The sequence below is a fragment of the Camelus dromedarius genome, chromosome 5, assembly GCF_036321535.1.
Source record: "Camelus dromedarius isolate mCamDro1 chromosome 5, mCamDro1.pat, whole genome shotgun sequence".
Classification (NCBI taxonomy): domain Eukaryota; kingdom Metazoa; phylum Chordata; class Mammalia; order Artiodactyla; family Camelidae; genus Camelus; species Camelus dromedarius.
In genome coordinates this window covers 56,451,274-56,465,833 of record NC_087440.1, presented here as the reverse complement: position 1 = coordinate 56,465,833, position 14,560 = coordinate 56,451,274, and the positions used below count along the sequence as shown (strand labels likewise).

General features: G+C 37.2%; 1 long non-coding RNA gene across 2 annotated transcripts; it reads right to left on the bottom strand.

Moving 5' to 3' along the window:
* Positions 1 to 454: 454 nt before the first annotated feature.
* On the bottom strand, positions 455 to 12,956 carry LOC135321405 (uncharacterized). Of its 2 annotated transcripts, XR_010381149.1 has the most exons (5): positions 12,873 to 12,956; positions 12,125 to 12,209; positions 11,811 to 11,985; positions 5,674 to 5,868; positions 455 to 682 (listed from the first exon to the last, which is right to left on the bottom strand). It is a non-coding gene; the product is annotated as an uncharacterized LOC135321405 (long non-coding RNA). The 2 variants fall into 2 exon arrangements; XR_010381148.1 differs by having other exon boundaries at positions 11,811 to 12,209.
* Positions 12,957 to 14,560: the final 1,604 nt, after the last annotated feature.

Here is a 14,560-nt window from a genome sequence, read left to right as displayed (position 1 = left end):
CAGAGGTCACCAAGAAGTTGTTCTCTTGACTGGGGTGAGGCTAGGAATGGGATGAGTTGAGCGTGTATGTCCTTTAAGGGGAGAGGGTTTGTGTTGGAGGAGATGTGACTTTCCCTAGCACAGCTCCCTCCTCCACTTCCGACGTGGGGGCCCAGTAAAGCAGGAGTGGGAAAGCAGAGACTTTCCGTGGAGAGCGAGCAGGGCAGGGGCGATGGGAGGCACGAGTTCTCCTATAAAGTATTCTCCCTGTTTGGGTGGTGATGGCTTTATGTTGTTGTTATTCTCTGTTCACTTGCAGGGCTCTCAGATCTCTTTCCTTGTGCCCTTGAAAATGGCATTAAATGACCGTGTGCATGTGAGTTTGAGAAAGTCAGTGCAATGTCCTATTAATCCATTGAGCTACTTCAACAACTTAAAAATGACCAGAGCGTGGTTGATGACTGCATTGGCCAGTTTGTGAAAGCTTTACAGAAGGGCCACGAATGTCACCCCATTTAAGGGATCTTCCCTTCTGCAGTCACCCAAACCTCCTCTGCCCAACGACTCAGCAGCCTCCCAGTTGCCCATTGTAGCCACCCTTCCAGGACACGGGGTCATTTCGGGTGGCAATTGTTGCCTTCTTCTCCCTCCAGGAAGCAACTTCTCTTCATAAGGATTCTTTTTCCCAGCAAGCAAAGATGACCTGGAAATTTGATAGTGCCAGAGTTACCAACTATTCGTTCTCAAGAGAGAAATATTACCTTATAGAAACTAGCTTTTATCCCGCTGAGAAGCTGTACTATGCTGTAGGGATTGTCTCTTATTAGAGCCGTGAGAGCTGAAGGCAGCACATAGGGCTATCTTCCTCACACCAAAAAGGCTGCCGGGATTGTGTATGACCCTGAAAGGAAACTGCAGTGTGACTGAGGGGGGAAATGGGGGGAGACAAAAATGTCAACATAAGCCAATACATTCCTCGTGCAGAATGAGCTTGAATACTCTTAAACACACCAGGAGAAAAGTTCTCAAGGTTTTAAAACTCCGAGGCGATGGTGGAGTTCTTGGCTAACTTCCTAGAGCATTACTAGGCATTATAAATGTCCTTCGAATCCATGCAGTTTCATAAGAACAAAAAAAATTGTGATGGGGATTTTAGTATTTAATCTTCAGGGGTTCTAAAGCCTTTATTTGCCATTTTCAATAAAAAACAAACCTTTAACATGTAGAATAGGGCAGAGAGAATCAATTAGTTAAATAGTATTCATTGAGTACGTACTGTGTGCCAGAGTCCCCATCTTCACGACTCTTACATTCTAGTAGGAACAAGACAGGAACAGAGCAAGTGTGATGAGCTAAGTCATGCCTAACAAAAGTGCGAGGTTGGAACTGATAGTCTCCCAACTCAGAGGGAACTAAGGGCATGTCCTTGTAGGATCTGGGCATCCAGTATGCTGGAGAGAATGCAACCTTAAAAATGCTCATGATTCCTTTTTTTTCCCCCTACTAAGCTGCCCTTTGGACAGGAAGTTGGAGGACCCTTATTTCTTCTTAGGAAATCTGAAGGTTTCAGTCATTCTTTTTTTTTTTTTTTTTTTCCTTCAGTGGAGGAGGTAATTAGGTTTATGTATGTAGTTATTTAATGGCAGTACTGGGGATTGAACCCAGGACCTTGTGCATGGTAGGCATGTACTCAACCACTGGGCATACCTTCCACCAAGTCTCAGTCATTCTTATCAACACCTTACAGAGAACGTGTTCTGTGTCTTACAGAGGTTGTTATGTTTTCTTTTTTGGCTTTCAGACATAGTTCTTCCCACAACATCTTCTCGCAGTCTGCTTTACTCTATGATTTTCCTTACCATTTTCGAAAACTTACATATATGTTAAACTAAGAATTCCCAAATATCTCTTTGTCCTAGTCAGAGACGTAAGAGCTTAATTTTTAAAGAATAAAAATGTTCACATTTGCAAACTTGGACAGTGACACCAACCTATCAGCAGAAACATTTTTTTCCTTCACCTGGAAGTCCATGCTAATAATCTTAGCATTTTATTTTTTAATTTTAATAATGGATATTTTCAAATATACACCAAAGTGAAGAGGTGGTCTATTGAACCCCAGTGCACGCCTCATTTAAGCTTCAAAATTTTTGTCAATTTTATTTTATCAATATAGCTTCCTCCATCACACACAGGTATTTTTTTTTTTAAATTCTGGCATATTTAAAATCAAATTTCAGACATTATATAATGTCACTCACCTCAGTATTCATATCTAACAGATAAGGATATTTTAAATATAACACACTATTTCCACAACTAACAAAATTAACAAAAACTCTTTGGTTTCATGTAACATGGCCCGTAATCTAAAAAACGACTTTTGTTTGTTCAAATCAGGATCCAAAAAAGGACCGTATATCATACTTAGTTACTATATTTCTCAAATTTCTTTTAATCTCTAGTGCACCCCTTCCCCTTTTATTCTTACCATTTAGTTTTGAAAGGACCAGGTTGTCTAACCTGTTGATTGCCCTGCTCTCTGAACTGAGCTACTAGCCTCCTCGTGGCTCAGCTTATTTGCCCATCCCCTGCCTTTCTGTAAACTGGTAGATCTATAAGCTTGACCAGATTTAGGCTCTTCCTCCCCTCCAACCCTTCTGTCCTCCCTCCCTCCTTCCCGTCTTTCCTTCTGGTGAGAAAACTCATGAGTGGTGCCCTGCACCTCCAGCTGCATCACATCACGAGACACTTCATGGCTAGTGATACTTCTTTCTTGATGCTGAGGGTAATCTGAGGGCCCAGGTTCTGTCAGATTGATACATCCATTATAAAGTTCCCATCAACTTTTCACCTAATCATTTGACATTCATTGATGACCATCGCATAGATCTATTAGCTTCTCATGAGTGAATTTCAATTATAATATTAAATTATATCAACCACAATTTTAATCTCAATGTCAGCAAACTTTTGTAATAGTAATATGCTAAATTGTACTGTATTGCATTTTTAAACTGTTTAAAATGATGATATATATTCATTACAGAAAATACGAAGTCTAAATTTAAAAATAAAAATCACACAAAATCTTTCAACCAAGAGACAATCATACTTATGGCTTGGTGTATTATTTTTTGATCCTTTTTTCAGACAGCATATTTAATCAAAGTTGGGACCACAGTATATTCTATTTTATAACTTATTTTTTGCTCTTATTAATCCATTTTGGACATCTTTTCATATTTAATAATGCAGATGAATATGTTTACATCTACTCCATGTGTAAATTTTCTTAACGTATATTCTTATAAATGAAATCTTTGGCATAAAAGATATTAAAAAATAAAAGGTTTTTACATATATTTCGAAAACACCAGCTAGAATTTTTCTACTTATAATGATCATAAGTACTAATTTCCTTTCATCTTTGGTAACACTGAACATTATAATTTTTTAGATTTTTTGCTAATTTGACATAAAAAATATTATCTCCCCAGTGTATGTCTTTGATTAATTACTAGAGAGATTGAAAATTATTTGTATGTCATTTTAAAAATATTTTTCTTCCACAAATTTTCTGTTTATCTCTTCTGTCAATTCTCCTATTAGCATGTTTGTACTTTTCCTAATAAATTATAATGATGTCAGATTAATCATTTATCTGTAGTATTTTCAAATATATTTTCTCAGTTTTCCATTTTCTTTTTTGTTTGTAACTTTTTATATGTTCAGAAGTTAAAATTTATGTTGCCAAATTTATCTATTTTTTTTCCTTTGTGATTTCTTCCATGGTTTTAATCTTTAGTAAATCCTCATCTCGAGAGCTTTTTAAATATTTGCCCATATTTTCTTGAACAGCTTTTGTTTTTTGTTTTCATATTTTACCTTCAACCTCTTAAACTATCTTGAATTTATTTTGATTACAATGTGACGAAAGGCTCTAATTGAATTCCCTCTCCTACCTAAATTTTTAACCATTTCCCCCAACTCCATCGTTTGTTTGAATAGCCTACTCCTTCCCCACGTGCATTTTTATGCATTAATTTCTGTTTCTGGATTCTACTTTCTATACTGTTGACCTGTCATATTCTTGCAATAATAACACACTTTCAAATGTTGCAGCTTGTTGTATGTTTTGAGATCTGAAGGACTTCCTTTTCATTATAGCTGCTTTCTTAGCTTTAATATCTAAATGCTGTCTGGCCCTAGTTTCCAGGCCTGTGTGTCTACGTGTCCATTCAACAGCTCCCGTCACATGTGCAGTAAACTTCCATCCATTCAACAATATTTATTGAGCCCCCACTCTATTCCCGGCACTGTTTTAGAAACTTGGGATAAGTTGGTGAACCACACAGTGTCTGAGTCTCACGACAACTCTGTGAAGTGGCTCCAATGGTTATTTCCATTCTATATGTAAAGACAGTCATGCACAGAGGCACTGAGTGGCTTAGGTTCATGCAGCTGGTAAGTGGTGAATCTGGGAATCAAACTGAGGCTGCCTGGACCAGAAGCTGTGCCTGTAACCACTTTCTCAAACGCAACATGTCCAAAACAAAGCTCTTGATTTCTCCAGCAAATCTACTTGCTAGACTTTCCCCAATACAAAATGACTATTGCATGAGTCAAAACCTAAGACTCGTTCATGACTTCTTTTTCCTGTCTCTTCATATTCAGTTTATTGGCAAGTGATACCAACTTTACCTGAAAAATGTATCCCTGATTCAACCACTTTGCACCAACTCTATTTCTAGTTCATTTTCTTCTCTTACTGTATTTTCTTGAGCCTTCAAAACAATTTTGGGTGAAAATGGTGATAGTTGTTTTTTTCCTTATTTTAATAGGATTGTCTTTTAAGCTTTAGATTTTTATTCTTATAAGCAACATACTATTGTATTTTGTTTTTCCACCAAATCTAACATTATGTAATCCAAGCAAATTGCCTAATGTAGTGCCTGATACATTTTGGGTTCTCAGAAAAGTTAGCTACTATTATTAATAGAATCTAAGTTTATAGCTTCATTGTCAATTTCAACTGTATGCAGGCAGAGGGTACTTTTTTGCCTCACTAGCACCAAGGGTTAGATGCCTGATCTTTTATGAAAGTCTAATTAAACAGAACAAGAAAGTGATAAATGAAATCTCAACACACAATTGAGGGGTGAAACATGACTTGTTCACTGTCAGAGTCAGATTCTATAATGGGAATCAAGGTGCTGCTTTCAGTGTTTCTTTCTCTTGACCCAAGAATTTACTTGACTCCATTTGTTGCATTCTTGATTGATTTCCAATGAGGTGACCAACTTATAATAGGTTTTGAGTGAGTTGAATAAAACTATGATGAAGAGCCTAGATATTATTTCTCTTTTGAATCCTATTTAGTGGCAGAAAGCATGTTTACTTGTCCACTGAGCAGTGGATTTGACCACTAACTAAGACGCAGCTCCAGGAATTTGATTTTGCAGAAACCTTCAGCATTTTGGTGGCATTAAGGCAAATTCTTCTTTTCACTGGCTTTACAAGTCCTTCAGGTGAACCTTCCACCTGGAGTCTGCTTGAACACTCAGCAAGGCATTGGTGTGAAAGTACTAGCATGTAGTATGCGATCCAATTAAAATAATACCTAATAGAAATGGTAACATGAAAATTTCTCTTATTATTTCAAGCCTTCCCCCTCTCCCTGTCACTACTCACCCACACAAGCTTTCCAACGTGGAATACAACTTTTGCGTCTGCATAGAAACATTGCTTCTTTTAATCAACTAACGATCAAAGAAACTTGTTGTTGATTAGCTGAACATCTTTCCCCCTTTTCTCTCATCTTCTGCCCTTTGTCTCATATGTTTTTCTCTTCTGTCACAGGCACACAGGACTTGGACAGGCCTTTATCTATTCACACAAAAGAAAATCAAAAGAAAAAGAATGAGGAGGAGAAAGAATAAGGAAATGGGTAAGGGTAACGAGAAAAAAGGAGAAAAAGTGGGCAGGGGGTGGGGAGAAGAAAGCTTTACCATCAAGTATTATGCCCATAATGGTAAGTTTTTATCTACGGGAACATGCTGAAATTTCAGAACTAGTTTATGCTCTGAATAACATAGCTTATTTGCCTTCTTGTTTATTTGTGCGTCTGTGACTTTAGGTAGCTAAAGGGAGGGAACGCCCACATAATGAAGGCATTAAGAAGGACATGATTAAAAAGTCAGAGAGCAGTCTAGGCTTTTTTTCTCCTCTTGAAGAGTCGCAGCTTTTGCTAAGGACCTAAAGTTAAACACATTAGCTTTCTTCATGGGAACCTAAATAGAATCTTGGTTTTATTTTTTAATCTTAGAGCTTTAAAATAAATGTAAAAAAGACTCATTTTCCCATTTCTGGGGAAATTATATTATCAAAATTTATTTGGAAAGACTCTCAAACTTTGTGCAATTTTAATGTAATGAATAGAAAATGAAATATAATTTTGCACTGCAACTGATTTTGACAAGGAATAAGATATATTTTACCCCACAATATGTGAGTTTTTTTATTTCTGTTTCTTGTACTGATTAGTCTTTTTATTTTGAGGGAGTGCAATATTTAAAGGAATATGTGGATAAACTCTAGTCTCAAATTTCGTTTATATTTCATGAAAAAGTAAGTACAGGATTTAGAAATCCAGAGGGGAGAATGCCAGTAGTCAGGCTGTTTTTAATTCATATGCTTACTGATATTATGCAGTTGCTCAGGTTTGGGGAAAGCTTAAAGTAAGCCAACATTAAGAACTAGATGTCGGTGTGCCAACAGTTGGGATTGGACTATGCACTACAGGAATATGTGTTGTCTGCCATACCAGGAAATGCTTTGCTACTGGTGTCATGTTTAAGTGAGCAAAAACATTTATTTCAGCAAAAATTTACATCAAGTTTCTGCAAACTTTTCTGTAAAAAGCAAAACAGCATATACTTTAAACTTTGTAAGCCGTATAGACTCTTTTGCAACTACTCAGCTCTACTCAGGTGGAAAGGCAGCCATAGGCAATACATAAATAAATGAGCACAGTTGTGTTCCAATAAAACTTTATTTACAAAAATAGGAAGCGGACCAGATTTGGGCCATAGTTTGCTGATCCCTGGCTTAGACAATCATTTGTCAATATCCAAAATTGAAGAAGGCACTTTTTTTGGTAAATTCTCCTACCATGAAAATTTTAATAACCCTTATATCCATCTCTTCATCAACTTAATACTTTTAATTTTATGTTTATGAATATTTAGGCTTATTTCAGCAGCTGTGGAAAAATGTATTAGCTTTGGTATTGTGATGTTTAGAAATCTATATAAAAGTTTTACTCTGGCTCATCAGAAATCTTCCAATCAGGCAGCAATGCTCTTTTCTCCAAGGCTGAATTTCATCTCCATAGGACTCCACCTTTAAGTGTCTAAGTTTTATTAATTCCAACCTCTTCCTTTCATTTCCCCAGCCCTAGAAGTAGTGGTAGCTGATTCCTGCAGTTGCTATGTCTATGAGAATATATAGTTGTCTTTTTTTAAAACTGTTTAGTTACCAAGTTAATTACTTTGTATAGCTAATGATTCTTTGAATTAAATTCTCTCTGTTCAAATACTAATGTGGTTTTTGTCTCCTGAGTGGACCCTGACTGATGTATATCCTGAAATGAAACTCAATTCAGTCATTGGGAAATTATTAAATAATTTAGAACAACTTGGGTATGTGAATCCACTTTTTCAGCTGTAAATTTTGTGAAATCTAAAAACAGATAAAATATTTCCAATTAAATTAGTATCAAATTGAAATGTGCTGGAAGTATAAAAAGACTGTCAAATATCTCCTTTTTAATTTTTAACAGTGATTACATGTCAAAATAATAAACATCTGCATATATTAGTTTAAATAAAATATACTGTTAAATTGCTTTCACCTGTTTCTTTGTACTTTTCTAAATATGCCTATTTGAAAATTCTCAGTTACATATTTGGCTCTCATGATATTTCAGTTAGACAGTGCTGTTCTGTGTTTTCTACATTTTTGTCATGTTTTCCATGAGGATGAGAGTCCAAGGGAGGGCAAAAGGACTGCCAGAAGACTGAGGGAGGACAAAAGGGAAATTTTAATTTTCATTTTAAAATATACCTCAAGGTCACAATACTTGAGCCTAGTTTTCAAGGATAAATTACATTTTAGCATATTGTAGAGGATCTTCCAAATTGTCCTTTTGTACTATAATTTAATTCTATTCTATATTGTCTGTAACATTTGGGCCATTGGCTAGAGTTTCTTTAAATATTTTTCAATTAAATTAATTTCTTCTGCAACAGGATTTGACTGTGTAAGGCTTTGGAAAAATATATTTTTTTGGTTCAACATTTTTAAAAAGTATATCCTGGTTTGTTTGGAAAAAAAAAAAGACAACTAGTCTTTTCATTTCATTTAAAACCAGTTATATTGAACTTTTGATACAACAAACCCAAATGCATAAACGGCATAAGTGTTGGGACTGCGTTTGATTCATCAATATTCATTTAACAAGAGAAACAAATTAAAAGTTAAGAAGGAGAATTTCAATAGCTTTTGGACGTGGAAATCAATGGTGGCAAACATAATTGATTTAGAGCATCATGTGGTGGTGTTATCTCAGAAGTGGAGGGTTTGGCCCCGAAAATGGGGCTATAACTGGAACTCAGCATTTTCCCCAGGAATTTGGGTGTGAGATCTAGTCTTTGGGGGCTGAATATGAAACAAATAGGATTGAAGTGAACTCTGTCTTCAAGAAGTGTTAGTCCACAGCCCTTTGTTTTTTGGAGAACTGCTCCTTCTCGCTCCTATGTGGTTCTGGTGGCAGGGTTGCCAGATAAAATAAAACAGAACGCCCAGCTAAATTTGAATTTCAGAAAAACAATAAATAAATGGGCCAACCCTATCTGCCAGACTGTTGACCTACTTCTGGTTTCATAGGAGGGCATGTGACCAAGGACTGGCCAATCACAGTCTCCCTGCCCCACCCCGTTTACACTGATGTTGTTCCAAGTAGGGCCAGTTAGAGCCTTTCCATGTGATTTGATATAAAGAGTCTGGGAGAGAGATGGTGTCTTTTCCTTTTGGATTGTAAGCTACAAGGATTTGAGCCATGGGTGGACAGCAGTCCTTTTTTCCTGCTGTTTGGAGAGAGCCTACCTGTGGCAGGTGAAAAGAATGCTAAGTACAGAGAGCCAGGAGATGAAGACACAGGGAAAGTGTCTGCCTATTTTTCCTGTTTGGAGGTATGCCGGGTATTCTGTACCAAGGTTTGACAGTGATTAAGTGCTCTTCCCCTACCAATATTAGATAACTCGAATTGCAAGTTCTAACTTTATAACACACATTAAATAAAGCCAGCATCTTGGCCACAGTGCCACTATAAACATATTTTCTTTTATGTTTGATGTTATTTCGAGTTCTTGTGGGCAAGGTGGTGTTCTCTGGATGCGATACATCTCAGAACACTCATTTTTTGATAATAAATCTATGGTATTGCTGCCATAAACACTTTGAAAGCACAAATTGTGAGTTTTCCTTCCTTCAAAGAGTACTTGTAAGAATGCAGTGTAAATGCGTATTTTTTCCTACTCCATTACCATTCCATTCATTTTCTAAGATTGTCCTGTCATTAAGCAGTACTTGCAAACATTAATTTGTGAGCTTCTATTTCTAGGATCCTGAAGACACGATGCTACTCATGCTGCCCTCAGAGAAAGGAGTGGACCCCTAACTCCAGCTCAGATTCCACAAGTGCACTGCGGCAAGGGCAGGGCCGGCTGTTTAATCAGTGGAAAATGATGCAAAAAAAGTATTAAAAAAAAATATACATATGGCTTAAGAATTTCAAGATGGCAACAGTAGAGTGGTAAACCAAGCTTGGGGTCTATGTAAATGTAAGGTCCTGAGTAATAGCCCAGGTCACAGACCCTGAAGCCAGCCTTACCTGAGAGTCATAGTTAATCTCTTGATGCCTTAAGTTCCTTATCTTATACTGTGAGGCAATACTGGCTTTTTAGTGTAACAAATGAGTTATTTGTGAAATTTGTGATGCTCCAGACACATAGTGGGTTCTAAACACAGTAAGCCGCTGTCTGACTGCATTGTATGTGGTAGCCAGGAGTGAGGTCTGGAGTCAACAGGACATGGCCTCAAAGCCTAGCTCTGCCAGTTTCTTGGGCCAATTACCTAATGTCTCTAAAGCTCCAGCTCCTCACCTATAAAGAGGAGAGAGTTAATGCATCTACTCCTGAAAGATTATTTTGAGGACTAGGTGAAACAATACATTTAAAGCATTTAGCACAATTCCTGGCACACAAGGCCACTAAGTACTAGCTACTGTGGCTTTGTGCCAGGTGCCGTGCTAAATATTTTACATCTACCAGTGTATTTAATCCTTACAACACCTGGAAATTTAGATGTCATTATTTTTAGTCAGTTGAAACTGGGGAGGTGAAGTCCCTTTCCACATTGTTACTATGTAGTGGGGCCATAATCGAGACCCCAGGTTTCTCCAATTCCAAAACCCCTGTGCAGACTGTCTTTAGTGGTACAGTTTTCCCTCTCCCCATTCACTCCCAAGTCCTGCTTACTGTCTGTCTGCCTTCCTGGAGCTGCCGGTGGTGAGGGAATGATGTGGCACACATAAGGAAGTTTTAAAAATTAATATACTTGAAATGCCAGTGTAAGATTCCTCTCCATGTGTCTGTTTGTCTGTCTGAGTATCTTCCCATCTTGCTTATGAAAAGCAAAGAGGAGTGCTGGCCACAAAAGCAATGACAAATTTAATGAGACAGAACTCCTGAAGACTGGTGTGAGATACAAAGATGTTTATCAAGCTCAGCCAGAGCTGGGTTTGCTTACCCCTAATTATATGTTCTTCATTTGGGTGCTTCTGAAACAATACTCTGAAGGGCCTTTTATGTTGCTTTTCTTTTCATTGAGTAGTTACCATTTTTCTTTTGAATGGCTGCTGCTAGTTTCTTATGCAAGACTGAGGTAACACTAGTCACACCCATGCCGAGCCTCAACACAAAAGCAGTAAAAATTGCAGTAAGGCTAGGATCAGTCTCTGCTTGTCCAGTCTTTGTTTTCTCAGGGTGTTGCTGTTTTATTTTGCTTTTGTCCTGGTGCTGGAGTTTGGCCTTAAATTCTAAGCCTGAGGAAAGTAAGGTGGAGGGGAGATGCTTTGGCTTTGCCGTCTCTGTAAACCGGAAAACGAACTCTAAGGCTGCGTGGAAATACCTAGGTGATCAGTACTTTCTAGGACTTTTTCTAGATAAGGATTTTTTCTCTTGTTCTGAAACGAGTTAAAATATACGGTGACAGCATATACAGGAGAGTTAAAATAAACTTGCTGTTTGAATTAATTGTCAATTAATTAACAGCAGGCCTTTTTATTCAACTAGGATTGGAGAGAGGCTTATGCCTAAATTTATCATTGCTAAATTAAATAGAAGGATAAACTAAGCAAAGTCACTGTCATCTATTTTGCTCTCTTTCCCTTTCAATGCTTCTCGCTTCCTTTCTCTCTTTTCTTCCCCCTATCGTCCTCCAAAGGATATATTCTGTGTGTTTAACAGGCACAGTTCAGAGAGTTTAGAAAAAGCTATGTTAGTAATAAAAACAGCTTTTACTGAGTGCTTCTATGTGCTGGTCAGGTGCTAGATGCTTTATATTCACTATCTCATTTAATTCTCCCAGTAAGCCTATGAGATACAGGCTACTATTATCCTACTACTGTTTTTGTCCGAGTCACACAACAGGTAGGTGCAAGAGTCATTATGCTGAACCAGTTTCCTTAAGGGGGGTGCCATACTCACCTCTACCGGCCCCAGGATAAGTAGGTTTCTTTACTGCACAGCTTCTCAGAGCCTTTAGTGTGCTGCCGCGCCTTGTGAATCTCCAAGATGAGACTAGAGCATCCTGTGGCTCCCTATTTATTTATCTCCCTCTCATTTGGGGGGTGGGGCTGGAGGCTCTTGAGGGGTCAGAATTCTGCAGAACACATTTTGGGAAATATTAGCCAAGACATTCGTATTTTAATTAAGAACCTGGAAGACCAAAATGACTTCAGGAACAATTCTAATAGTATTTTAGAGACCTACAAAATAAGAAAAAGATGGGTGAATAGTACCTTATAGTTGCCCCGGAAGTGACATTTGGTACATGCTCAATAGTTCTTCTTACTTAACAAGACTGGTTTTTTGAATGTTGTTTTTCTGTTAACAAAAATAATAAACATAACAAGGTTACTTTAAGGGTGAGGTAAGTTGAATGGTAGAAAAATTTAAAAGGTTTGAAGGTGAAAAATGATCAGTCACACAGTCATGAATTTCAACCAACTTGCTTAGTCCTTACTCTGTCAAACTCAGTGCTCCTCTGGGTCATCTACAGAGTTGAATTAAGATACCGAGCTTGTTCCCAAGCCCAGAAGGATGTGCTGTTCTCAAATCCCTTTTGTTTGCAGGAAACGTAAACCCACTCAAACTAGTACAAATAAAGGGCGGCTTACTGTAAAGACCCAGTTCTCACAGAATCCAGGATAGGAAATAAAGCTGAGTTTTATTTAAAAATAAATAATTATTTAAAAATAAAAATGGTACTTTAGCTCCTGGAAGGACCTCTGGAATGAAGTCTGTTCTCTCTCCCTTGGGGCTGCTGGATCTCTTGCCTTTATTTCTCTCTGGCATTTTCTCCAGAGCTTTTGCCTGCTCCTCCCTATTGATTGACTGACAGTGTCTATTCATCTCACATGTGGCAAAACACGGCCACCCCTCCCGTGTCTGCATGGCCTTCCAGTGCTGGCAGCTAATCTTTTCAGCCCTTGATTCCAATTCACAAAATTAAAAATTTGACTGACTCCCCTTACTTAGATGTCTTACCTCGGTCATGACTGTGGCCATAGGATGGGCTCATGTAACTTGTGGCCCCTCCAAGCAGGGACCCTGCCATGAGAAGCAATGATAGATCTGTCTCCTACAAGTATTTAAAGAAACAGACAGTAAGACTGAGAGTTACTGAACAATAAGTCTAATTTTTTTTCTCATTTCATTATATTTTTATGGGTCTTCATAGAAAATAGCATTTTAGTACATCTAGAGTACATTTTAAAAAATAGTGCATCTATCCTTTTCCAAGAAAGATAAGACTTGACAAAATTAGCAGTTACTTATCACTCTGGGACTTTTAAGGCACAGCCCTCACCCTCAATTCAGAGCTTAGGATATATATGCCTATACTGTGGAGCTGAGTCCAATCCTTAACTAGACCACAGGTGAGTCTCTTTGGATTCCTCCTCTAAAAGCTCAGAAATCTAACGTATTGGAAGGAACCTCAGAAATATCAAACTGAATCTCTCTTTTAAGATACACTTAAGGATAGTTGTATGACAAGGCATTTTCCAGAAGTTGTTTAAATGTTCAGGAAGTCGTGAGGACTAGACATCCCAGGACTGCTAAGGCTCCCAGGATGAGGGATGATAGTAATCAACCTAAGCCTAGTTGTAACCAACTGGTCTACCCAATATTCTGATGTGTTATGAAGAGAGTAAAGGCTGATTTAATTTTTGATAAATTTTGGCTGTACTTCTTTTTCACTGATGTAATTACAAATCATTATTAACAACAAGTTACTAGAGAAGTAGGCAGCATTTTACTGCTGGATAACATCTTTGATCCTAGTTCTTTTGTGGCCTTCAAAGGGTCACTCTGAAGTGGAAAATGGAAAATTAAATTTTAAAAATCAATTCCATTTACAATAGTGTCCAAAACCAAAAACTACTTACAAATAAAATTATCAGAAGATATGTAAGACCTCTACACTAAAAACTGCAGAATATTACTGAGAAAAAAATTTTAAGTCCTAAATAAATGGAAATATACCATTGTCATGAATTGAAAGCCTTAGTATTCTTAGGATGTCAGTTTATTAATATCCAAGCTGATTAATAGACTGAAAACTGAAATACTAACCAAAATCCCAGTAGGCGATCACAGAAATTGGAGAGCTGATGTTAAAATGTACAACAAAATGCAAGTGTCTTGGAATAACCAAAGCAATTTTTTCTTTAAAGAACAAAATGAGAGGCTATCACTACCTTATTTCAACTTACTATAAAATTATAAAAATCAGTTCAGCATAGTATTGATGAAAGGATACATGCATATATCAATAGAATAGGACAGAGAGTCAGAAATGGACCCATACATATATAGTTAATTGATGTTTCAACAAAGATGCCAGGAAAATTCAACAGAGAGAGGAAAAGTCTTTTTTAGCAAATGGTGCTGGAATAATTGGATATCTGTATGGGGGAAAAAAACACAGATTTTTATCTTATACCATACACTAAAATTAACTCAGAATGGGTCACAGACCTAAAAGGCAAAAACATAAATCTCCTGAAACAACATATGAAGAAAAAAAAAATCTTTGAAAACTTTGAATAGGCAAATATTTCTTAGCCACAAAAAGACATACTCTATAAAACAGAGAATTGATAAAGTGAACTTTATCAAAAATCAAAAAGTTTTGTTCCAAATACACCATTAAATAAACAAAAAGGCAAGTC